Below are 26,645 nucleotides of genomic sequence, written 5' to 3'. Positions count from 1 at the left end.
AGCCGTTAAATGGGATTCGGGGCTCATCTCGAATTGAGTCATAAAGTGTATTCCCCTCTCCACTAGGGACTGAAGTTAGTGAAATTTCTGAGTTCATAAAGGTGTCAAGTACCATTTTCCCTTTCAAGAGGGAATTTCGAATTTCTCTTGAGATTCTGCAGCGCAAAATTTCCTCATCTCGCATTGAGGGGATAATTTTATGGTGTTTCTCGAGTTGCCGCGGGATGCTAGGGGTATTTCTCGAGTTGTGACGGGGACCTCAGGAACTCGCTTTGGTTGCTTCAGGGAAGTCAGGTCCCCTTTTGTGTTGGAAGGGGTACTTCCTGTTTACTCTCGAACCATTAAATGGGAATAATAACTCATCTCGAATTGAGTCCATAAAGTATGTTCTCCTCTCCAATGGGGACTGAAGTTAGTGAAATTTCTGAGTCTCATAAAGGGTGTCAAGTACCCTTTTGCCTTTCAAGAGGGAATGCGGTATTTCTCTTGAGATTCTGCAGCGCAAAATTTCCTCATCTCGCATTGAGGGGTTAATTTTGTGGTGTTTCTCGAGTTGGGGCGGGAAGCTGCGGGTACTACTCGAGTTGCAACGGGGACCTCAGGAAATCTCTCGGGTTGCTTCAGGAAATTCAGGTCCCCTTTTGTGTTGGAAAGGGAACTTCCGGATTCCTCTCGAGCTGTTCAATGGAAATAGGTACTCATCTCGAATTGAGTCAACAAATTGCGTTCTCCTCTCCAATGGGGTCTGAAGTTAGTGAAATTTCTGAGTCGCATAACGGGTGTCAAGTACCCGTTTGCCTTTCAAGAAGGAATGTGGTATTTCTCTTGAGATTCTGCAGCGCAAAATTTCCTTATCTCGCATTGAGCGGATAAGTTTGTGGTGTTTTGCGAGTTCCGGCGGGATGCTGGGGGTACTTCTTGAGTTGCGACGTGGACCTCAGGAACTCGATCGGGTTGCTTCAAGGAAATCATATTCCCTTTCGTGTTGGAAGGAGAACGTCCGGTTTACTCTCGAGCCATTAAATAGGAATAGGGGCTCATCTCGAATTGAGTCCATAAAGTGTGTTCTCCTCTCCACTGGGGACTAAGTTAGTGAAATTTCTGGGTCGCGTAAAGAGTGTCAACTACCCGTTTGCCTTTCAAGAGGGAATTTGGAATTTCTCTTGAGATTCTGTAGCGCAGAATTTCGTCATCTCGCTTTGAGGAGATAATTTTGTGGTGTTTCTCGAGGAAGGCGGGAAACTGGGGGTACTTCACGAGTTGCGACAGGGATCTCAGGAACTCCCTCTGGTTGCTTCAGGGAAGTCAGGTCCCCTTTTGTGTTGAAAAGGGTAATTGCGCTTTACTCTCGAGCCATTAAATGATAAGAGGGACTCATCTCGAATTGAGTCCATAAAGTGTGTTTTCCTCTCCAATGGGGACGGCTGTGTGAGGGAACTTTCTGAGGTGCATAAAGGGTTTCAAGCACCCTTTTACCTTTCAAGAGAGAATGTGGTATTTCTCCCGAGAATCTGCAGTGCAAAATTTCCTCATCTCGCATTGAGGGGATAATTTTGTGGTGTTTCTCGAGTTGCAGCTGTAAGCAGTGGGTACTTCTCACTTTATGACGGGGACCTAAGGAAGTCGCTCGAGTTGCTTCAGGGAAGTCAGGTCCTCTTTGGTGTGGGAAGGGGAACTTCCGATTTCCTCTCGAGCTGTTAAATGGGAATAGGGGCTCATCTCAAATTGAGTCCATAAAGTGTGCTCTCCTCTGCAATGCGGAGTGATGTTAGTGAAATTTCTGAGTCGCATCAAGATTGTCAAGTACTCTTTTGCCTTTCAAGAGGGAATTTGGAATTTTTCTTGAGATTCTGCAGTGCAAAATTTTCTCATCTCGCATTGAGGGGATAATTTTGTTGTGTTTCTTAAGTTGCTGCGGGAAGCTGGGGGTACTTCTCGAGTTGTAACGGGAACCTCAGGAACTCGCTCGGGTTGCTTCAGGGAAGTCAGGTCCCCTTTGGTGTTGGAAGGGAAAATTCCGGTTTACTCTGGAGCCGTTAAATGGGAATAGGGGCTCATCTCGAATTGAGTCCATAAAGTGTGTTCTGTCAAATGGGGACGGCGGTGTGAGGGAAATTTCTGAGTCGCATATACGGTGTCTAGTACCCATTTGCCTTTCAAGAGGGTATGTGGTATTTCTCTTGAGATTCTGCAGTGCAAAATTTCTTCATCTCGCATTGAGGCGAAAATTTTGTGCTGCATCTCGAGTTCCGGCGGAAAGCGGTTGGTACTTCTCGAGTTGCGACAGGGACCTCCGGATCTCCCTCGGGTTGCTTCAGGGAAGTCAGGTCCCCTTTGTTGTTGGAAGGGTAACTTCCGATTTATTGCAAGCCGTAAAATCGGAATAGGGGCTCATCTCGAATTGAGTCCATAAAGTGTGTTCTCCTGTCAAATGGGGACGGTGGTGTGAGGGAAATTTCTGAGTCGCATAAAGGGTGTCTAGTACCCTTTTGCCTTTCAAGAGGGTATGTGGTATTTCTCTTGAGATTCTACAGTGCAAATTTCTTCATCTCGCATTGAGAAGAAAATTTTGTGCTGTTTATCGAGTTTCGGCGGAAAGCGGTTCATACTTCTTAAGCTGCGACAGGGACCTCAGGATCTCCCTCGGGTTGCTTCAGGGAAGTCAGGTCCCCTTTGTTGTTGGAAGGGGAACTTCCGATTTATTTCAAGCCGTTTAATGCGAATAGGGCCTCATCTCGAATTGAGTCCATAAAGTGTGTTCTCCTCTCCACTGGGGACTGAAGTTAGTGAAATTTCTGAGTCGCATAAAGGGTGTCAAGTACACTTTTGCCTATCTAGAGGGATTTTGGAATTTCTCTTGAAATTCTGTAGCGCAGAATTTCCTCATCTCGTTTTGAGGGGATAATTTTGTGGTGTTTCTCGAGTTACAGAGGGAAACTGGGGGTACTTCTTGAGTTGCGACGGGTTCTCAGGAACTCGCTCGGGTTGCTTAAGGGAAGTCTGGTCCCGTTTTGTGTTGAAAAGGGTAATTGTGCTTTATTCTCGAGCCATTAAATAGTAAGAGGGGCTCATCTCGAATTGAGTCCATAAAGTGTATTCTCCTCTCCACTGGGGACTGAAGTTAGTGAAATTTCTGAGTTGCATAAAGGGTTCAAGTACAATTTTACCTATCAAAAGGAATGTGGTATTTCTCTTGAGATTCTGCAGAGCAAAATTTCCTCATCTCACAGTGAGGGGAAAATTTTGTGGTGTTTCTCGAGTTGCGGCAGTAAGCTGGGGCTACTTCTGAAGGTGCGACGGCGACCTAAGGAACTCGCTCGGGTTGATAAGGGAAGTCATGTCTACTTTGGTGTTCTAAGGGGAACTTCTGATTTACCCTTTCAAGAGGGCAATTTCTCTTGAGATTCTACAGCATAAAATTTCCTCATCTCGCATTGAGGGGATATTTTACGGTGTTTCTCGAGTGTCGAGGGCAAGCTGGGGGTACTTCTCTATTTGCGACGGGGACCTCAGGAACTCACGCAGGTTGCTTCAGGGAAGTCAGGTAACCTTTGCTGTTGGAAGCGGAACTTCGGGTTTACTCTCGAGCCGTTAAATGGGAATAAGGCCTCATCTTGAAATGAGTCCATAAAGTGTTCTCTCCTCTCCAGTGTGGAGTGATGTTAGTGAAATTTCTGAGTTGCAAAAAGGGTGTCAAGTACCCTTTTCCTGTTCAAGAGGGAATGTGGAATTTCTCTTGAGATTCTGCAGCGCACAATTTCCTCATCTCGCATTGAGGGGATAATTTTGTGGTGTTTCTCGACTTGTGTGGGAAGCTGGGGGTTCTTCTCGAGTTGCGATGGGGACCTTAGGAACTCGCTCGGATTGCATCAGGGAAGTCACTTCCCTTTTGGTGTTGGAAAGGGAACTTCCAGTTTAATATCGAACCGTTAAATGGGAATATTGCCTCTTCTCGATTTGAGCATATAAAGTGTGTTCTCCTCTCCACTGAGGACGGGTGTTAGAGAACATTCTGAGTCGCCTATTCGGAGTAAGGTCCCCTTTTGCCTATCAAGCGGGATGTGGGATTTCTCTTGAGATTCTGCAGAGCAAAATTTCCTCATCTTGCATTGAGGGGATAATTTTGTGGTGTTTCTCGAATGGAGGTGGGAAGCTGGGGGTACATCTCCAGTTGCGACAGGGACCTCAGGTACTCACTCTAGTTACCTCAGGGAAGTCAGTTTCCCTTTTGTGCTGGGAGGGGAACTTCCGATTTACTCTCGAGCCCTTTAATGGGAATAGGGCCTCTTCTTGAGTTGAGTCCATAAAGTGAGCTCTGCATCCCAATGGGCTCGTATGTTAGGGAATTTTCTGAGTGGCATAAATTGTGTCAAGTACCCTTTTTCCTTTCAAGCGGGAATGTGGGATTTCTCTGAGTTTGTACTGCGCAAAATTACCTCATCTCGCATTGAGGGGATAATTTTGAGGTATTTCTCGAGTTGTGGTGGGAAACATGGGGTACTATTTGAATTGCGATGGGAACCTCAAGAACTAGCTCGGGTTGCTTCAGAAAAGTCAAGTCCCCTTTTGTGTTGGAAAGCGAACTTCCAGATTACTCTGGAGCCGTTAAATGGGAATATTGCCTCTTCTACTTTTGAGTCCATAAAGTGTGTTTTCCTCTCCACTGAGGACGGATTTTTGGGACCATTCTGAGTCAACTAAAGGGAGTCAAGTAACCTTTTGCTTTTCAAGCGGAAATGTGGGTTTTCTCTTGAGATTCTGCAGCGCAAAATTTCTTCAACTCGCATTGAGGGGATAACTTTGTGGTGTTTCTCGAATTACGACGGGAAGCTGGGGGTTCTTCTCGAGTTGCGACGGGAACCTCAGGAAGTCACTCGAGTTACTTCAGGGAAGTCAGGTCCCGTTTTGTGCTGGAAGGGGAACTTCCGGTTACTCTCAGGCCCTTTAATGGGAATAGAAACTCTTCTGGAGTTGAGACCATATAGTGTGTTCTCCTCTCCCATGGTGACAGATGTTAGGGAACTTTCTGAGTGGCATGAAGTGTGTCAAGTACCCTTTTGCCTGTCAAGCATGAATGTGGGATTTCTCTTGAGATTCTGCAGCGCAAAATGACCTCATCTCGCATTGATGGGATAATTTTGTGCTGTATCTCGAGTTGTGGCAGGAAGCTGGGGGTACTTCTCTAGTTGCGAAGGGGACCTCAGGAACACGCTCGGGTTGCTTCAGCGACGTCAAGTCCTTTTTTTGCTGGAAGGGGAACTTCTGGATTACTCTGGAGCCCTTTATTGGGAATAGGGCCTCTTCTCGATTTGAGTCCATAAAGTGTCTTCTCCTCTCCTCTGAGGACGGATGTTAGGGATCATTCTGAGTCGCCTAATGGGAGTCAAGTACCCTTTTGCCTTTCAAGTGGGAATGTGGGACTTCTTTTTGGATTTTGCAGGGCAAAATTTCCTCATCTCGCATTGAGGGGTAATTTTGTGGAGTTTCTCGAATTGCGGAATGAAGCAGGGGGTACTTCTTGAGTTGCAACGGGGACTTCAGGAACTCGCTCTGGTTTCTTCAGGTAAGTCAAGTCCCCTTTTGTGTTGGAAGGGGAACTTCCGGATCACTCTCCAGCCATTAAATGGGAATATTGCCTCTTCTCGATTTTAGTCCACAAGTGTGATCTCCTCTCCTCTGAAGAGAGATGTTAGGGACCATTCTGAGTCGCCGAAAGGGACTCAAGTACACTTTGGCCTTTCAAGAGGGCATGTGGGATTTCTCTTGAGATTCTGCAGCGCAAAATTTCCTCATCTCGCATTGAGGGGATAATTTTGTGATGTTTCTCAAATGGAGGTGGGAAGCTGGGCGTACACCTCCAGTTGCGACGGGGACCTCAGGAACTCACCCGAGTTACTTCAGGGAAGTCAGGTCCCCTTTTGTGCTGGAAGGGGAACTTCCGGTTTACTCTCGACCCCTTTAATGAGAATAGGGCCTCTTCTTGGGTTGAGTTGATAAAATGTGTTCTGCTCTCCAATAGGGACGGATGTTAGGGAACCTTCTGAGTGGCATAAAGGGTGTCAAGTACTCTTTTGCCTTTCAAGCGGGAATGTGGTTTTTCTCTTGAGTTTCTATAGCGCAAAATTACCTCATCTCGCATTGAAGGGAGAATTTTGTGGTGTTTCTCGAATTGCGGCGGGAAGCATGGGGTACTACTCGCATTGCGACGGGGACCTCAGGAACTCGCTCGGGTTGCTTCAGGGAAGTCAAGTCCCGTGTTGTGTTGGAAGGGGAACTTCCGGATTACTCTCGAGCCTTTAAATGGGAATATTGCCTCTTCTCCTTCTGAGTCCATAAAGTGTGTTTTCCTCTCCACTGAGGACGGATGTTAGGGATTATTCTGAGTCACCTAAAGGGAGTCAGTAATCTTTTGCTTTTCAAGTGGAAATGTGGGTTTTCTCTTGAGATTCTGCAGTGCAAAATTTCTTCATCTCCCTTTCAGGGGATAATTCTGTGGTGTTTCTCGAGTTGCGGCGGGAAGCTGGGGGTTCTTCTCGAGTTGCGATGGGAACCTCAGGAACTCGCTCGGGTTGCTTCAGGGAAGTCAGGTCCCCTTTGGTGTTGGAAGGAGAACTTCCAGTTTACTCTCGAGCCGTTAAATGGGAATATTGACTCATCCCGAATTGAGTTCATATAGTGTGCTCCCCTCTCCACTTGGAGTTGAAGTTAGTGAAATTTCTGAGTTCATAAGGAGTGTCAAGTACCCTTTTGCCTTTCAAGAGGAATGTGGTGTTTCTCTTGATATTCTGCAGCGCAAAATTTCCTCATCTCGCATTGAGGGGTTAATTTTGTGGTGTTTCCAGAGTTGCAGCGGTAAGCTGGGGGTGCTTCTCTAGTTGCGACGGGGACCTCAGGAACTCCCTCGGGTTGCTTCAGGGAAGCCAGGTCCCCTTTTGTTTTGGAAGGGGAACTTCCGGTTTCTCTCGAGCCGTTAAATGGGAATAGAGGCTCATCTCGAATTGAGTCCATTAAATGTGCTCTCCTCTCCAAAGCGGATTGATGTTAGTGAAATTTCTGAGTCGCATCAAGCGTGTCAAGTACTCTTTTGCCTCTCAAGAGGGAATGGGGAATTTCTCTTGAGATTCTACAGCGCAAAATTTCCTCATCTCGCATTGAGGGGATAATTTTGTGGTGTTTCTCGAGTTGGGGCGGGAAGCTGCGTGTACTTCTCGAGTTGCGACGGGGACCTCAGGAAATCTCTCGGGTCGCTTCAGGAAATTCAGGTCCCCTTTTGTGTTGGAAAGGGAACTTCCGGATTCCTCTCGAGCTGTTCAATGGAAATAGGTACTCATCTCGAATTGAGTCAACAAATTGCGTTCTCCTCTCCAATGGGGTCTGAAGTTAGTGAAATTTCTGAGTCGCATAACGGGTGTCAAGTACCCGTTTGCCTTTCAAGAAGGAATGTGGTATTTCTCTTGAGATTCTGCAGCGCAAAATTTCCTTATCTCGCATTGAGCGGATAAGTTTGTGGTGTTTCGCGAATTGGGACGGGAAGCTGGTGGTTCTTCTCGAGTTGCGACGGGAACCTCAGGAACTCACTCGAGTTACTTCAGGGAAGTCAGGTCCCCTTTTGTGCTGGAAGGGGAACTTCCGGTTTACTCTCGAGCCCTTTAATGGGAATAGGGCCTCTTCTGAATTGAGTCCCTAAAGTGTGTTCTCCTCTCCAATGGGGATGGATGTTAGGGAACTTTCTGAGTGGCATAATGTGTGTCAAGTACCCTTTTGCCTTTCAAGCGTGAATGTGGAATTTCGCTTGAGATTCTGCAGTGCAAAATTTTCTCATCCAGCATTGAGGGGATAATTTTGTTATGTTTCTCGAATTACGGCGGGAAGCTGGGCGTACTTCTCCAGTTGAGACGGACACCTCAGGAACTCCCTCGGGTTGCTTGAGGGAAGTCAAGTCTCCTTTTGTGTTGGAAGGGGAACTTCCGGAGTACTCTGGAGCCGTTAAATGGGAATATTGCCTCTTCTCGATTTGAGTCCATAAAGTGTGTTCTCCTCTCCACTGAGGATGGGTGTTAGAGAACATTCTGAGTCGCCTATTTGGAGTAAGGTACCCTTTTGCCTATCAAGCGGGATGTGAGATTTCTCTTGAGAGTCTACAGTGCAAAATTTCCTCATCTGGCATTGCGGGTATAATTTTGTGCTGTTTCTCGAATTACGGCGGGAAGATGGGCGTACAACTCCAGTTGCGACAGGGACCTCAAGAACTCCCTCGGGTTGCTTGAGGGAGGTCAGGTACCCTTTTGTCCTGGAAGGGGAATTTCCGGTTTACTCTCAAGCCTTTAATGGGAATAGAGCCTCTTCTTGAGTTGAGTCGATAAAATGTGTTCTACTCTCCAATGGGGACGGATGTTAGGGAACTTTCTGAGTGGCATAATGTCTGTCAAGTACCCTTTTGCCTTTCCAGCGGGAATGTGGAATTTCTCTTGAGATTCTGCAGCGGAAAATTTCCTCATCGAGCATTGAGGGGATAATTTTGTTGTGTTTCTCGAATTACGGCGGGAAGCTGGGCGTACTTCTCCAGTTGAGACAGGGACCTCAGGAACTCCCTCGGGTTGCTTGAGGGAAGTCAAGTCGCCTTTTGTGTTGGAAGGGGAACTTCCGGAGTACTCTCGAGCCGTTAAATGGGAATATTGCCTCTTCTCGATTTGAGTCCATAAAGTTTGTTCTCCTCTCCACTGAGGACGGGTGTTAAAGAACATTCTGAGTCGCCTATTTGGAGTAAGGTACCCTTTTGCCTATCAAGCGGGATGTGGGATTTCTCTTGAGAGTCTGCAGCGCAAAAATTCCTCATTTTGCATTGAAGTGATAAGTTTGTGGTGTTTCTCGAATGGAGGTGGGAAGCTGGGGTACATCTCCAGTTGTGACGGGGACCTCAGGAACTCACTCGAGTTACTTCAGGGAAGTCAGGTCCCCTTTTGTGCAGGAAGGGGAACTTCCGGATTCCTCTCGAGCCCTTTAATGGGAATAGGGCCTCTTCTGGAATTGAGTCCATAATGTGTTTTCTCCTCTCCAAAGGGGATGGATATCAGGGAACTTTCTGAGTGGCATAAAGTGTGTCAAGTACTGTTTTGCCTTTCAAGCGGGAATGTTGGAATTCTCTTGAGATTCTCAGCACAAAATTTTCTCATGTCACTTTGAGGGTATAATTTGGTGCTGTTTCTCGAATTGCGGTGGGAAGGTGGGTGTACTTCTCGAGTTGCGACGGGGACCTCAGTAACTCGCTCGGGTTGCTTCAGGGAAGTCAGGTCCCCTTTGGTGCTGGAGGGGAACTTCCGCTTTACTCTCGAGCCATTAAATGGGAATAGGGGATCATCTCGAATTTAGTCCATAAAGTGTTCTCCAGTCCAGTAGGAACGGCTATGTGAGGGAATTTACCGAGTCGCATATAGGGTGTCAAGTACCTTTTTGCCTTTCAAAAGTGAATGTGGTATTTCTCCTGAGATTCTGCAGTGCAATATTCCCTCATCTCGCATTGAGGGGATAATTTTCTGGTGGTTCTCGAGTCTTGCAGGAAGCTGGGGGTACTTCTCGAGTTTCGACGGGGACCTCAGGAACTCGCTCTAATTACTTCGGGGAATTCAGGTCTCATTTTATGCTGCAAGGTGAATTTCCGGTTTACTCTGGAGCCATATAATCTTAATAGGGCCTCTACTCGAATTGAGTACAGAAATCGTGTTCTCCTATCCAATGGAGACGGATGTTAGGGAACATTCTGAGTGGCATAAAGTGTGTCAAGTACCCTTTTGACTTTCAAGCGGGAATGTGGGATTTCTCTTGAGATTCTGCTGCGCAAAATTTCCTCATTTCGCATTGAGGGGATATTTGTGGTGTTTCTCGAATTCGGCGGGAAGCTGGGGGTACTTCTCGAGTTGCAACGGGGACTTCAAGAACTCACTCGAATTACTTCAGGGAAGTCAGGTCCACTTTTGTGCTTGAAGGAAAACTTCTGGAGTACTCTCGAGCCCTTTAATGTGAATAGGGCCTCTTCTCTGGTTAAGTCCATAAAGTGTGTACTCCTCTCCAATGGTGATGGATTTTAGGGAACTTTCTGAGTGGCATAAAGTGTGTCAAGTACCCTTTTGCCTTTCAAGCGGGAATGTGGGGTTTCTCTTGAGATTCTGCAGCCCAAAATTTCCTCATGTCGTATTGAGGGCATAATTTTTTGGTGTTTCTCGAGTTGCGGCGGGAAGCTGGGGGTACTTCGGGGATTGTGACTGGGACCTCAGGAACTCACTCGAGTTACTTCAGGGAAGTCAGGTCCCCTTTTGTGCTGGAAGGTGCACTTCCGGATTACTCTCAAGCCCTTTAATGGGAATAGGGTCTCTTCTCGAGTTGCGTCCATAAAGTGTGTTCTCTCCAATGGGGATGGATGTTAGGGAACTTTCCGAGTAGTATAAAGTGTGAAAAGTACACTTTTGCCTTTCAAGCGAAAATGTGGGAATTCATTTGAGATTCTACAGCACAATATTCCCTCATCTTGCATTGAGGGGATAATTTGTTGGTGTTTCTCGAGTTGAGACGGGAAGCAGGTTGTAATTCTTGAGTTGTGACGAGAACCTCAGGAACTCACGCTAGTTACTTCGGGGAACTCAGGTCGCATTTTGTGCTGGAAGGGGAACTTCCGGTTTACTCTCGAGCCCTTTAATCTGAATAGGGCCTCTACTCGATTTGAGTACATAAATTGTGTACTCCTCTCCAATGGGGACTGACGTTAGGGAACATTCTTACTGGCATAAAATATGTCAAGTACCCTTTTGCCTTTCAAGTGGAAATGTGGGATTTCACTTGAGATTCTGCAGAGCAAAATTACCTCATCTCACATTGACGGGATAATTTTGTGGTGTCTCTCGTGTTGCGGCGTGGGGTTGCGGTATTTCTCGAGTTTCAACGGGGACCTCAGGAACTCGCTCCAGTTTCTTCAGGGAAGTCAAGTCCCCTTATGTGTTGGAAGGGGAACTCCGGATTACTCAGTTCAGTTCAGTTCAGTTCAGTCGCTCAGTCGTATCCGACTATCCGCGACCGCATGAATCACAGCACGCCAGGCCTCTCGAGCCTTTAAATGTGAACAGGGGCTCATCTCCAATTGAGTCCATAAAGTGTGTTCCCCTCTCCAATCGGGCTGGATGTTAGGGAAGTTTCTGAGTGGTATAAAGTGTGTCAAGTACACTTTTGCCTTTCAAGCGGGAATGTGGGATTTCTCTTGAGATTCTGCAGCGCAAAATTTCCTCATCTCGCATTGAGGTGATAATTTTGTGGTGTTCCTCGAATAGCGGCGGGAAGCTGGGGGTACTTCTCGAGTTATGACGGGGACCTCAGAAACTCACTCGAGTTACTTCGGGGAACTCAAGTCGCATTTTGTGCTGTAAGGGGAACTTCTGGATTACTCTCAAGCTGTTAAATGGGAATATTGCCGCTTCTCGATTTGACTCCATTAAGTATGTTCTCCTTTCCAATGAGGACGGATATTAGGGACCTTTCTAAGTCGCCTCAAGGGAGTCAAGTTCCCTTTTGCCTTTCAAGTGGGAATGTTGGATTTCTCTTGAGATTCTGCAGCGCAAAATTTCGTCATCTCGCATTGAAAGGATAATTTTGTGGTGTTTCTCGAATTGCGGCGGGAAGCTAGGGGTACTTCTCGAGTTATGACGGGGACCTCAAGAACTCACTCGAGTTACATCGGGGAATTCATGTCTCATTTTGTCCTGTAAGGAAAACTTCCAGATTACTATCAAGCACTTTAATGGGAATAGGGCCTCTTCTGGAATTGAGTCCATAAAGTGTGTTCTACTCTCCAATGGGGATGGATGTTAGGGAACTTTCTGAGTGGCATAAAGTTTGTCAAGTACTGTTTTGCCATTCAAGCGGGAATGTGGGAATTCTCTTGAGATTCGGCAGCACAAAATTTCCTCATGTCGCTTTGAGGGTATAATTTGGTGGTGTTTCTTGAATTGCGGCGGGAAGATGGGGTTACTTCTCTAGTTGCGACGGGGACCTCAGGAACTCACTCGAGTTACTTCAGGGAAGTCAGGTCCCATTTTGTGCAGGAAGGGGAACTTCCGGATTCCTCTCGAGCCGTTTAATGGGAATAGGGCCTCTTCTCCAGTTGAGTCCTTAAAGTGTGTTCTCCTCTACAATGGGGACGGATATTAGGGAACTTTCTGAGTGTTATAAAGTGTGTCAAGTAACCTTTTGCCTTTCAAGTGGAATGTGGCATTTCTCTTGAGATTCTGCAGCCCAAAATTTCCTCATTTCCCATTGAGGGGATAATTTTGTTCTGTTTCTCTAACTGCGGCGGGAACCTGGGGGTACTTCTCGGGCTGCGAGGGGACCTCATGAACTCACTTGAGTTTCTTCAGGGAAGTCAGGTCCCCTTTTGTGCTGGAAGGAGAACTTCCGGATTCCTCTCGAGCCCTTTAATGGGAATAGGGCCTCTTCTCGTGTTGAGTCCATAAAGTGTGTTCTCCTCTCCAGTGGGGATGGATGTTACGGAAATTTCTGAGTGGTATAAAATGTGTCAAGTACCCTTTTGCCTTTCAAGAGGGAATGTGGGATTTCTCTTGAGTTTCTGCAGCGCAAAATTACTTTATCTCGCATTGAGGGGATAACTTGTTGGTGTTTCTCGAGTTGCGGCGGGAAGCAGGGTGTAATTCTTGAGTTGCGACGGGGACTCAGAAATTCGCTCAGGTTGCTTCAGCGAAGTCAAGTCCCCTTTTGTGTTGAAAGGGGAACTTCCAGATTACTCTCGAGCTTTTAAATGGATATATTGCCTCTTCTCGATTTGACTACATTTAGTTTGTTCTCCTCTCCAATGAGGACGGATATTAGGGACCGTTCTGAGTCGCCTCAAGGGAGTCAAGTTCCCTTTTGCCTTTCAAGCGGGAATGTTGGATTTCTCTTGAGATTCTGCTGCGCAAAATTTGCTCATCTCGCATTGAGAGGATAATTTCGTGGTGTTTCTCGAATTGCGGCGTGAAGCTGGGAGTACTTCTCGAGTTATGACGGGGACCTCAGGATCTCACTCGAGTTATTTCAGGGAAGTCAGGTCCACTTTTGTGCTGGAAGGGAAACTTCTGGAGTACTCTTGAGACCTTTATGGGAATAGGGCCTCTTCTCCAGTTGAGTCCATAAAGTGTGCACTCCTCTCCAATGGGGATGGATATTAGGGAACTTTCTGAGTGGCATAAACTGTGTCAAGTAACCTTTAGCCTTCAAGCGGGAATGTGGGCTTTCTCTTGAGATTCTGCAGCGCAAAATTTCCTCATGTCACATTGAGGGGATAATTTTGTGTTGTTTCTCGAGTTGCGGCAGGAAGCTGGGGGTACTTCGGGGGTTGCGACTGGGACCTCAGGAACTCACTCGAGTTACTTCAGGGAAGTCAGGTCCCCTTTTGTACTGGAAGGGGATCTTCCAGATTACTCTCCAGCCCTTTAATGGGAATAAGGGCTTTTCTCGAGTTGCGTCTGTAAAGTGTGTTCTCCTCTCCAATGGGGATGGATTTTAGGGAACTTTCTGAGTGGTATAAAGTGTGACAAGTACCCTTTTGCCTTTCAAGCGGGAATGTGGGAATTCACTTGAGATTCTGCAAGGCAATATTCCCTCATCTCGCATTGAAGGGATAATTTGTTGGTGTTTCTCGAGTTGAGACGGGAAGCAGGGTGTAATTCTTGAGTTGCGATGAGGACCTCAGGAACTCACTCTACTTACTTCATGGAACTCAGGTCGCAATTTGTGCTGGAAGGGGAACTTCTGGTTTACTCTTCAGCCCTTTAATCTGAATAGGGTCTCTACTCGAGTTGAGTTCATAAATTGTGTTCTCCTCTCCAATCGGGACGGACATTAGGGAACTTTCTGAGTGGCATAAAGTGTTTCAAGTACCCTTTTGACTTTCAAGAGGAAATGTGGGATTTCACTTGAGATTCTGCAGAGCAAAATTACCTCATCTCGCATTGAGGGGATAATTTGTGGTGTCTCTCATGTTGCGGCGCGCGGTTGCGGTATTTCTCGAGTTTCGACGGGGACCTCAAGAACTCGCTCCGGTTTCTTCAGGGAAGTCAAGTCCCCTTTTCTGTTGGAAGGGGAACTCCAGATTACTCTCCAGCCCGTAAATGTGAATAGGTGCTCATCTCAAATTGAGTCCATAAAATGTGTTTTCCTCTCCAATGGGGATGGATGTTAGGGAACTTTCTGAGTGTTATAAAGTGTGTCAAGTACACTTTTGCCTTTCAAGCGGGAATGTGGGATTTCTCTTGAGATTCTGCAGCCCAAAATTTCCTCATGTCCCACTGAGGGGATAATTTTGTTGTGTTTCTCTAACTGCGGCAGAAACCTGGGGGTACTTCTCGGGCTGCGAGGGGACCTCATGAACTCACTCGAGTTTCTTCAGGCAAGTCTGGTCCCCTTTTGTGCTGGAAGAGGAACTTCCGGATTACTCTCAAGCTCTTTAATGGGAATAGGGCCTCTTCTCGAGTTGAGTCCATAAAGTGTGTTCTCCTCTCCAATGGGGATGTACGTTAGGGAAATTTCTGAGTGGTATAAAGTGTGTCAAGTACACTTTTGCCTTTCAAGCGGGAATGTGGGATTTCTCTTGAGATCTTGCAGCGCAAAATTACTTCATCTCGCATTGAGGCGATAATTTGTTGGTGTTTCTCGAGTTGCGGTGTGAAGCCGGGTGTAATTCTTGAGCTGCGACGGGGACCTCAGGAACTCGCTCGGGTTGCTTCAGCGAAGTTAAGTCCCCTTTTGTGTTGAAAGCGGAACTTCTGGATTACTCTCGAGGTGTTAAATGGGAATATTGCCTTTTCTCGATTTGACTCAATTAAGTGTGTTCTCCTCTCCAATGAGAACGGATATTAGGGACCGTTCTGAGTCGCCTCAAGGGAGTCAAGTTCCCTTTTGCCTTTCAGGCGGGAATGTGGGATTTCTCTTGAGATTCTGCAGCGGAATATTTCTTCATCTCGCATTGAGGGGATAATATTATGGTGTTTCTCGAATTGTGGCGTGAAGCTGGGGGTACTTCTCGAGTTATGACGGGGACTGTAGGAACTCACTCGAGTTACTTCAGGGAACTCAGGTCGCATTTTGTGCTGGAAGGGGAACTTCCGGATTACTCTCGAGCCCTTTATTGGGAATAGGGCCTCTTCTGTAATTGAGTCCATAAAGTGTGTTCTCCTCTCCAATGGGGATGGATGTTAGGGAACTTTCTGAGTGGCATAAAGAGTTTCAAGTGCTGTTTTGCCTTTCAAGCGGGAATGTGGGAATTCTCTTGAGATTCTGCAGCCCAAAATTTCCTCATGTCGCTTTGAGGGTATAATTTGGTGTTGTTTTTCGAATTGCGGCGGGAAGCTGGGGGTACTTCTCTAGTTGTGACGGGGACCTCAGGAACTCACTCGAGTTACTACAGGGAAATCATATCCCATTTTGTGCTGGAAGGGGAACTTCCGGATTACTCTCGAGCACTTAAATGGGAATAGGTCCTTTTCTCGAATTGAGTCCATAAAGTGTGTTCTCCTCTCCAATGGGGACAGATGTTAGGGAACTTTCTGAGTGTCATAGAGTGTGTCAAGTACCCTTTTGCCTTTCAAGCGGTAATGTGGATTTTCTCTTGAGATTCTGCAACGCAAAATTGCCTCATCTCGCATTGACGGGATAATTTTGTGGTGTCTCTCTTTTTGCGGCGGTAAGCTTGGGGTATTTCTCGAGTTGCGATGGGGATCTCAGGAACTCGCTCTGGTTTGTTCAGGGAAGTCAAGTCCCCTTTTGGGTTGGAAGGGGAACTCTGGATTACTCTCGAGCCGTTAAATGTGAATAGGGGCTCATCTCGAATTGAGTCCATAAAGTGTGTTCTCTTCTCCATTGGGGACTGATGTTAGTGAAATTTCTGAGGAGCATAAAGTTTGTCAAGTACACTTTTGCCTTTCCAGAGGGAATGTGGTATTTCTCTTGAGATTCTGCAACGCAAAATTTCCTCATCTCGCATTGAGGGGATAATTTTGTGGTGTTTCTCAAATTTGGCGGGAAGCAGGGGGTACTTCTCGAGTTGCGACGGGGACCTCAGGAAGTCACTCGGGTTGCTTCAGGGAAGTCAGGTCCCCTTTATTGGTGGAAGGGGAACTTCCGGTTTACTCTTGAGCCTTTAAATGGGAATAGGGGCTCATCTCGAATTGAGTCCATAAAGTATGATCTCCTACCAATGGGGAAAGCTGTGTGAGGGTACATTCTGAGTCGCACAAAGGGTATCAAGAACGCTTTTGCCTTTCAAGAGGGAATGTGGTATTTCTCTTGATATTCTGGAGCGCAAAATGTCCTCAACTCGCATTGAACCTATAATTTTGTGGTGTTTCTGGAGTTGCGGCGGAAAGCTGGGGGTACATCTTGAGTCGAGAGGAGGGCCTCAGGAACTTGCTCGGCTTGCTTCACGGAAGTCAGGTCCCCTTTGGTGTTGGAAGGGGAACTTCTGGTTTACTCTCGAGCCCTTTAATGGGAATAGGGCCTCTTCTGGAATTGAGTCCATAATATGTGTTCTCCTCTCCAAAGGGGATGGATGTTAGGGAAATTTCTGAGTGGCATAAAGTGTGTCAAGTACTGTTTTGACTTTCAAGCGGGAATGTGGGAATTCTCTTGAGATTTTGCAGCACAAAATTTCCTCATGTCACTTTGAGGGTATAATTTGGTGGTGTTTCTCGAATTGCGGCCGGAAGCTGGGGGAACTTCTCGAGTTGTGACGGGGACCTCAGTAACTCGCTCGGGTTGCTTCAGGGAAGTCAGGTCCCCTTTGATGCTGGAAGGGGAACTTCTTGTTTACTCTCGAGCCCTTAAATGGGAATAGGGGCTCATCTTGAATTGAGTCCATAAAGTGTGCTCTCCTCTCCAATGCAGAGAGATGTTAGTGAAATTTCTGAGTCGCATAAATTGTGTCAAGTACCCTTTTGCCTTTCAAGAGGGAATGTGGAACTTCTCTTGAGTTTCTGCAGTGCAAAATTTCCTCATCTCGCATTGAAGGGATAATTTTTTGATGTTTCTCAAGTTGCGGCGGGCATTTAGGGGTATTTCTCGAGTTGTGACAGGGACCTCAAGAACTCGCTTGGGTTGCTTCAGGGAAGTCAGGTCCCCTTTGGTGCTGGAAGGGGAACTTCCAGTTTACTCTCGAGCCGTTAAATGGGAATAGGAACTCATCTCGAATTGTGTCCATAAAGTGTGATTCTTCTTCAATGCAGAGTGATGTTAGTGAAAGTTCTGAGTCGCATAAATGGTGTCAAGTACTCTTTTTCCTTTCAAGGGGGAATGTGGAATTTCTCTTGAGATTCTGCAGTGCAAAATTTCCTCATCTCGCATTGAGGGGAAAATTTATTGTTGTTTCTCAAGTTGCGGCGGGAAGTTGGGTTTACTTCTCGTGTTGCGACGGGTACTTCAGGAACTCTCTCGGGGTGCTTCAGGGAAGTCTGGTCCCCTATGGTGTTGGAAGGAGAACTTCCGGTTTACTCTCGAGCCATTAAATGGGAATAAGGGCTCATCTCGAATTGAGTCCATAACGTGTGTTCTCCTGTCCAATGGGGACGCCTGTGAGGGAAATTTCTGAGTCGCCTAAAGTCTTCTTAAGTACCCTTTTGTGTTTCAAGAGGGAATGTGGTATTTCTCTTGAGATTCTGCAGCGCAAAATTTCCTCATCTCGCATTGAGGGTATAATTTTGTGGTGTTTCTCGATTTGCGGCTGGAAGCTGGGGGTACTTCTCCAGTTGTGACGGGGGTCTCATGAATTCACTCGTGTTGCTTCAGGGAAGTCAGGTCCTCTTTGGTGTTGGAAGGGGAACTTCCGGTTTACTCTTGAGCCGTTAAATGGGAATAGGGGCTCATCTCGAATTGAGTCCATAAAGTGTGTTCTCTTCTCCAATGGGGACAGCTGTGTGAGGGAACTTTCTGAGTCGAATAAAGTGTGTCCAGTACCCTTTTGCCTTTCAAGATGGAATGTGGTATTTCTCTTGAGATTTTGCCGCGCAAAATTTCCTCATCTCGCATTGAGGTGATAATTTTCTGGTGTTTCTAAAATTGGGGCGGGAAGCTGCGGGTACATCGTGAGTTGCTACTGGACCTCAGACATTCGCTCGCGGTGCTTCAGGGAAGTCAGTTCCCATTTTGTGTTGGAAGGGGAACTTCCGGTTTACTCTCGAGCCATTAAATGGGAATAGGAGCTCATCTCGAATTTAGTCCATAAAATGTGATCTCCTCTCCAATGCGGACTCATGTTAGTGAAATTTCTGAGTCGCATAAAGGGTTACAAGTACCCTTTTGACTTTCAGGAGGGAATGTTGAATTTCTCTTGAGATTCTGTAGCACAAAATTTCCACATCTCGCATTGAGGGGATAATTTTGGGGTGTTTCTCGAGTTGCGGCGGGAAGCTGGGTGTGCTTCTCGAGTTGCGAGGGGAACCTCCGGAACTCTCTCGGGTTTCTTCAGGGAAGCCAATGCCATTTTTTATTGGAAGGGGAACTACCACTTTTCTCTCGAGCCATTAAATGAGAAGAGGGGCACATCTCCAATTGAGTCAAAAAAGTGTGTTCTCCTCTCCAATGTGGACGGCTGGTGAGGGAACTTTCTGAATCGCTTAAAGGGTCTCAAGTAGCATTTTGCCTTTCAAGAGGGAATGTGGTATTTCTTTTGAGATTCTGCAGCGCAAAATTTCCTCATCTCGCATTGAGGGTATAATTTTGTGGTGTTTCTAGAGTTGCGGCGGGAAGCTGGGGGTACTTCTCGAGTTGCGATGGGGACCTCAGGAACTCGCTCGGGTTGCTTCAGGGAAGTAAGGCCCCCTTTTGTGTTGTAAGGGGAACTTCCGGTTTACTCTCGAGCCGTTAAATGGTAATAGGGGCTAATCTTGATTTGAGTCCATAAAGTATGTTCTACTGTCCAGTGGGGACGGCTGTGTGAGGGAACTATCTGAGTAGCATAAATTGTGTCAAGTACCCTTTTCCTTTCAAGAGGCAATGTGGTATTTCTCTTGAGATTCTGCAGCACAAAATTTCCTTATCTCGCATTGAGGGGATAATTTTGTGGTGTTTCTCGAGTTGCGGCGGGATGCTGGGGGTACATCTCGAGTTGCGACAGGGACGTCAGGAACTCGCTCTTGTTGCTTCAGGGAAGTTCATGTTCCCTTTGGTGTTGGAAGGGGAACCTCCGGTTTACTCTCGAACCGTTAAATGGGAATATGGCTCATCTCAAATTGAGTCCATATAGTGTGTTCTCCTGTCCAATGGCAACGGGTGTGTGAGGGAACTTTCTGAGTCGCATAAAGGTTGTCAAGTACCCTTTTGCCTTTCAAGAGGGAATGTTGTTTTTCTCTAGATATTCTGCAGCGCAAAATTTCCTCATCTCGCATTGAGGGGATAATTTTGTGGTGTTTCTCCAGTTTTGGCGGGAATCCGGGGATAGTTTTCGAGTTGCGACGCAGACCTCAAGAACTCGCTCTGGTTCCTTGAGGGAAGTCAGGTCCACTTTGCGTTGGAAGGGGAACTTCCGGTTCACTCTCGAGCAGTTAAATGGGAATAGGGGCTCATCTCGAATTGAGTCCTTAAAGTGTGTTCTCCTATAAAATTGGGACTGATGTTAGTGAAATTTCTGAGTCGAATAAAGGGTGTCAAGTTCCCTTTTGCCATTCAAGAGGGAATGTGGTATTTCTGTTGAGATTCTGCAGTGCAAAATTTCCTCATGTCACATTGAGGGGATAATTTTGTGGTGTTTAACAAGTTGCGGCGGGAAGCTGTGGGTACTTCTCGAGTTGCAATGTGGACCTCAAGACCTCGCTCAGATTGCTTCAGGGAAGTCAGGTTCCCTTTGATGTTGAAAGGGGAACTTCGGTTTACTCTCGAGAAGTTATATGGGAATAGGGGCTCATCTCGAATTGAGTCCATTAAGTGTGTTCTCCTCTCCAATGGGGACGCCTTGTGAGGAAATTTTCTGAGTTGCATAAAGGGTGTCAGGTACACTTTTGCCTTTCAAGAGGGAATGTGGGATTTCTCTTGAGATTATGCAGGGAAAATTTCCTCATCTCGCATTGAGGGAATAATTTTGTGGTGTTTCTCCTGTTGAGGCGGAAAGCTGGGGGTACATCTGAAATTGTGACATGAACCTCAGCCACTCTCTTCTATTACTTCAGGGAAGTTAGTTCCCCTTTTTTAGTGCAAGGGTTATTTCGGAATTACTCTCGAGACGTTAAACGGAAATAGGGCCTCTTCTTGAGTTGAGTCCATAAAGAGTGTTCTCCTCTCTAATGGGGACGACTGTGTGAGGGAAATTTCTGAGTCGCATAACGGGTTTCAATTACCCTTTTGCATTTCAAGCAGGAAAGTAGGACTTCACTTGAAATTCTGCAGCTCAAAATTTCTTCATCTCACATTGATGGGATAGTTTTGTGATGTTTCTTGAGTTTCGGCAGGAATTTGGGGGAACTTATCGAGTTGTGACAGGGACCTCAGGAACTCGCTCGGGTTTCTTCAGGGAAGTCAGGTCCGCTTTTGTGTTGGAAAGGGAATTTCAGGATTTCTCTCCATCAATTAAATGGGAATAGGGCCTATTCTCAAGTTTAGTCCATAACATTTGTTCTCCTCTCCAATGGGGACGACTATGTGAGGGAATTTTCTGAGTCTCATCCGGTGGCGCAGATGGGAGAGAAACCACCCCCACCCGCGCAGATGCCAAGTTTGCCGGCCCCACCCGCGCAGACGCGAGAGACGCAGGGCCTGGAGCAACCTACCATGCAAAGATGCGAGGCCATGTGGAGTGACCCCACGCCTGAGGCCAGGGCAGGCGGCCAAGAGGAGGTACCCCACTTCCAGTAGGCGGTGGCTGTGTGGGGGAGGGCCGAGAGGAGCTACTCACGTTCAAAGTCAGGACGGGCAACCTTGAGGACATACCCCTCATCCAAGGTAAGGTGCAGCATCTGAGCTTTCTTGGAGCAGTTGTGAAGAGATATCCCACACCCAAGGTAAGAGAAACTCAAAGAAGATGGTAGGTATTGCGAGGGGGTATCAGAGGGCAGACAAACTGAAATCATAATCAAAGAAATCTAGTCGATCTGATCACATGGACCACAGCCGAATGTGGTCCACTGGAGAAGGGAATGGCAAACCACTTCAGTATACTTGCCTTGAGAACCCCATGAACAGTATCAAAGGGCAAAATGACAGGATACTGAATGAGGAATTCCCCAGGTTGGTAGGTGCCCAGTATGCTACTGGAGATCAGTGGAGAAATAACTCTAGAAGGAATGAAGGGATGGAGCAAAAGCAAAACCAGTACCCAGTTGTGGATGTGACCGGTGATAGAAGCAAGGTCCGGTGCTGTAAGAGCAAGATTGCATAGGAACCTGGAATGTTAGGTCCATGAATCAAGGCAAATTGGAAGTGGTCCAACAGGAGATGGCAAGAGTGAACATAGACATTATAGGAATCAGTGAATTAAAGTGGACTGGAATGTGTGAATTTAACTCAGATGACCATTATATCTACTACTGTGGGCAGGAATCCCTTAGAAGAAATGGAGTAGCCATATGGTCAACAAAAGAGTCCGAAATGCAGTACTTGGATGCAATCTTAAAAATGAAAGAATGATTTCTGTTCGTTTCCAAGGCAACCCATTCAACATTACAGTAATCCAGGCCTATGCCCCAACCAGTAACACTGAAGAAGCCGAAGTTAAACGGTTTTATGAAGACTACAAGACCTTTTAGAACTAACACCCAAAAAAGATGTCCTTCTCATTCTAGGGGACTGGAATGCAAAAGTAGGAAGTCAAGAAACACCTAGAGTAATAGGCAAATTTAGCCTTGGAGCATGGAATAAAGCAGGGCCAAGGCTCATAGAGTTTTGTCAAGAGAACGCACTGGTCATAGCAAACACTCTCTTCCAACAACACAAGAGAAGACTCTACATGTGGACATCACCAGATAGTCAACACCAAAATCAGACTGATTATATTCTTTGCAGCCAAAAACAGAGAAGCTGTATACAGTTAGCAAAAACAAGACCAGGAGCTGACTGTGGCTCAGATCATGAACAGCTAATTGCCAAATTCAGACTTAAATTGAAGAAAGTAGGGAAAACCCCTAGACCATTCAGATATGACCTATATCAAATCCCTTATGATTATACACTGGAAGTGAGAAATAGATTTAAGGGACTAGATCTGATAGATAGAGTGCCTGATGAACTCTGGACGGAGGTTCGTGACATTGTACAGGAGACAGGGACCAAGAGCATCCCCATGGAAAAGAAATGCAATAAAAGCAAAATGGATGACTGAGGTGGCCTTACAAATTGCTGTGGAAAGAAGAGAAGTAAAAAGCAAAGGAGAAAATGAAAGATATAAGCATTAGAATGAAGAGTTCCAAAGAATAGCAAGGAGAGATAAGAAAGCCTTCCTCAGTGATCTATGCAAAGAAATAGAGGAAAACAACAGAATAGGAAAAACAAGAGATCTCTTCAAGAACATTAGAGATTCCAAGGGAACATTTCATGCAAAGATGGGCTTGATAAAGGACAGAAATGGTATGGACCTAACAGAAGCAGAAGATATTAAGAAGAGGTGGCAAGAATACACAGAAGAACTGTACAAAAAAGATCTTAACGACCAGGATAGTCACGAAAATGTGATCACTGACCTAGAGCCAGACATCTTGGAATGTGAAGTCAAGTGGGCCTTAAAAACATCACTAGGAACAAAGCTAGTGGAAGTGATGGAATTCCAGTTGAGCTCTTTCAAACCTTGAAAGATGATGCTGAGAAAATGCTGCACTCAATATGCCAACACATTTGGAAAACTCAGCAGTGCCCACAGGACTAGAAAAGGTCAGTCTTCATTCCAATCCCAAAAAAAGGCAATGCCAAAGAATGCTCAAACTACCGCACAATTGCACTCATCTCACATGCTGGTAAAGTCATGCTCAAAATTCTCCAAGCCAGGCTTCAGCAATATGTGATCCGTGAACTCCCAGATGTTCAAGCAGGTTTTAGAAAAGGCAGAGGCACCAGAGATCAAATTGCCAACATCCGCTGGATCATGGAGAAAGCAAGAGAGTTCCAGAAAACCATCTATATCTGCTTCATTGACTATGCCAAAGCCTTTGACTGTGTGGATCACAATAAACTGTGGAAGATTCTGAAAGAAATGGGAATCCCAGACCACCTGAGCTGCCTCTTGAGAAATCTGTATGCAGGTCAGGATGCAACACTCAGAACTGTACATGGAACAACAGGCTGGTTCCAAATAGGAAAAGGATTACGTCAAGGCTGTATATTGTCACCTTGCTTATCTAACTTATATGCAGAGTACATCATGAGAAATGCTGGGCTGGAAGAAGAACAAGCTGGAATCAAGATTGCTGGGAGAAATATCAATAACCTTATATATGCAGATGACACCACCCTTAGGGCAGAAAGTGAAGAGGAACTCAAAAGCCTCTTGATGAAAGTGAAAGAGGAGAGTGAGAAGGTTGCCTTGAAGCTCAACATTCAGAAAACAAAGGTCATGGAATCTGGTCCTATCACTTCACTGGAAATAGATGGAAAAACAGTGGAAACAGTGTCAGACTTTAAATTTTTGGGCTCCAAAATCACTGCAGATGCTGATTGCAGCCATGAAATTAAAAGGCGCTAACTCCTAGGAAGGAAAGCTATGACCAACCTTGATAGTATATTAAAAACTAGAGATATTACTTTGTCAACAAAGGTCTGTCTAGTCAAGGCTATGGTTTTTCCCGTGGTCATGTATGGATGTGATAGTTGGACTGTGAAGAAAGCTGATCGCCGAAGAATTGATGCTTTTGAACTGTGGTGCTGGAGAAGACTTGAGAGTCCCTTGTACTGCAAGAGGATCCAACCAGTCCATTCTAAGGGAGATCAATCCTGGGTGTTCATTGGAAGGACTGATGCTAAAGCTGAAACTGCAATATTTTGGCAAACTCAGGCGACGAGTTGACTCACTGGAAAAGATTCTGATGCTAGCAAATGTTGAGCAGGGGAGAAGGGGACGACAGAGAATGAGATGGCTGGATAGAATCTCCGACTCTGTGAACATGAGTTTGAGTGAACTGCGGGAGTTGGATATGGACAGGGAGGCTTGGCGAACAGTGATTCATGGCGACACGGAGATTTAGACACGACTGAGTGACTGAACTGAACTGAACTGAATAAAGTGTGTCAAGTACCCTTTTGCCTTTCAGGCAGAAATATGGAATTTCTCTTCATTGTGCAGCGCAATATTTCCTCCTCTCGCCTGAGGGGATAATTTTGTGGTGTTTCACGAATTGAGGCGGGATACTGGGGGTACTTCTGGAGTTGCGAGGGGACCTCAACAATTCACTCGAGTTACTTCTGGGAAGTCAGGTCCCATTTTGTGCAGGAAGGGGAATTTCGGGGTTACCCTGGAGCCATTAAATGGGTATAATTTTGTGGTGTTTCTCGAGTTGCGGCGGGAAGCAGTGGGTACTTCTCGAGTTGCGACGGGGAACTCAGATACTCGATGGGGTTGCTTCAGGGAAGTCATATCCCTTATTCTGTTGGAAAGGGAACTTCCGGATTACTCTCCAGCCATTAAATGGGAATATTGCCTCTTCTCGATTTGAGTCCATGAAGTGTGTTCTCCTCTCCACTGAAGACGGAGATTAGGGACCATTCTGAGTCGCCTAAAGGGAGTCAAGTACCCTTTTGCCTTTCAATCGGGAATGTGGGATTTCTCTTGAGATTCTGCAGCACAATATTTCTTCATCTCGCATTAAGGGGATAATTTTGTGGTGTATCTCGAATTGCGACGGGACGCTGGATGTACGTCTAGAGTTGCGACGGGGACCTCAGGAACTCACTCGAGTTACTTCAGGGAAGTCAGGTCCCCTTTTGTGCTGGAAGGGGAACATCCGGATTACTCCCGAGCCCTTTAATGGGAATAGGGCCTCTTTTCAAGTTGAGTCCATAAATTGTGTTCTCCTCTCCAATGGGGACAGATGTTAGGGAACTTTCTAAGTGGCATAAAGTGTTGCAAGTACCCTTTTGCCTTTCAAACGTGAATGTGGGATTTCTCTTGAGATTCTGCAGCACAAAATTACCTCATCTCGCATTGAGGGGATAATTTTGCGGTGTTTCTCGAGTTGCGGCCGGAAGCAGGGGTTGCTTCTCGAGTTGCGACGGGGAACTCAGGTACTCGATTGGGTTGCTTCAGGGAAGTCAAGTCCCCTTTTGTGCTGGAAGGGGAACTTCCGGTTGACTCTCGAGCCGTTAATTGGGAATATTGCCTCTTCTCGATTTGATTGCATAAATTGTCTTCTCCTCTAAACTGAGGACCGATGTTAGGGAACATTCTGATTCGCTTAATGTGGGTCTAGTACCGTTTTGCCTTTCAAACGGGAATGTGGGTTTTCTCTTGAGATTCTTCAGCGCAAAATTTCCTCATCTACCATTGACGGGATAATTTTGTGGAGTCTCTCGAATTACAGCGGGAAGCAGGGGGAACATCTCGAGTCGTGAAGGGGACCTCAGGAAGTCACTCGAGTTACTTCAGGGAAGTCAGGTCCCCTTTGTGCTGGAAGGAGAACTTCCAGATTACTCTTGGGCCCTTTAATGGGAATAGGGCCTCTTCTGGAGTTGAGACCATAAAGTGTGTTCTCCTCTCCAATGGGGACGGATGTTTGGGATCTTTCTGAGTGGCATAAAGTGTGTCAAATACCCTTTTGCCTTTCAAGCGGAATGTGGGATTTCTCTTGAGGTTCTGCACAGCAAAATTACCGTATCTCACATTGAGGGGATCATTTGGTGGTGTTTCTCGAGGTGCGTCTGGAAGCAGGGGTTACTTCTCGGGTTGCGATGGGGACCTCAGGAACTCGCTTGGGTTGCTTGAGGGAAGTCAAGTCCCATTTTGTGTTGGAAGGGGAACTTCTGGATTACTCTCGAGCCGTTAAATGGGAATACTGCCTCTTCTCGATTTGAGTCCATAAAGTGTGTTCCCCTCTCCACTGAGGCAGGATGTTAGGAACCATTCTGAGTCGCCTAAAGGGAGTCAAGTACCATTTTGCCTTTCAATCGGGAATGTGGGATTTCTCTTGAGATTCTGCAGCCCAAAATTTCCTCATCTCGCTTTGAAGGGATAATTTTGTGGTGTTTCTCGAATTGCGGTGGGAAGCTGGAGGTATTTCTCGAGTTGCTACAGGGACCTCAGGAACTCACTCGAGTTACTTCAGGGAAGTCAGGTCCCCTTTTGTGCTGGAAGGGGAAATTCTGGATTACTCTCGAGCGCTTTAATGGGAATATTGCCTCTTCTCCTTTTGAGTCCATAAAGTGTGTTCTCCTCTCCCCTAGGACGGATGTTAGGGACCATTCTGATTCGCGTAAAGAGAGTCAAGTACGCTTTTGCCTTTCGAACGGAAATGTGGGATTTCTCTTGAGATTCTGCAGCACAAAATTTCTTCATCTCACATTGAGTATATTTTTTTGTGGTGTTTCTCAAGTTGCGGCGGGAAGCTGGGGGTTCTACGCTAGTTGCGACGGGGACCTCAGGAACTCACTGGAGTTACTTCAGGGAAGTCAGTTCCACTTTTGTGCTGAAAGGGGAACTTCCGGATTACTCT

Source organism: Moschus berezovskii, chromosome 21 (genome assembly GCF_049115385.1).
Source record: "Moschus berezovskii isolate FMDL1 chromosome 21, NW_MosBer_1.0, whole genome shotgun sequence".
NCBI lineage: Eukaryota > Metazoa > Chordata > Mammalia > Artiodactyla > Moschidae > Moschus > Moschus berezovskii.
This window is presented reverse-complemented; position numbering follows the sequence as displayed.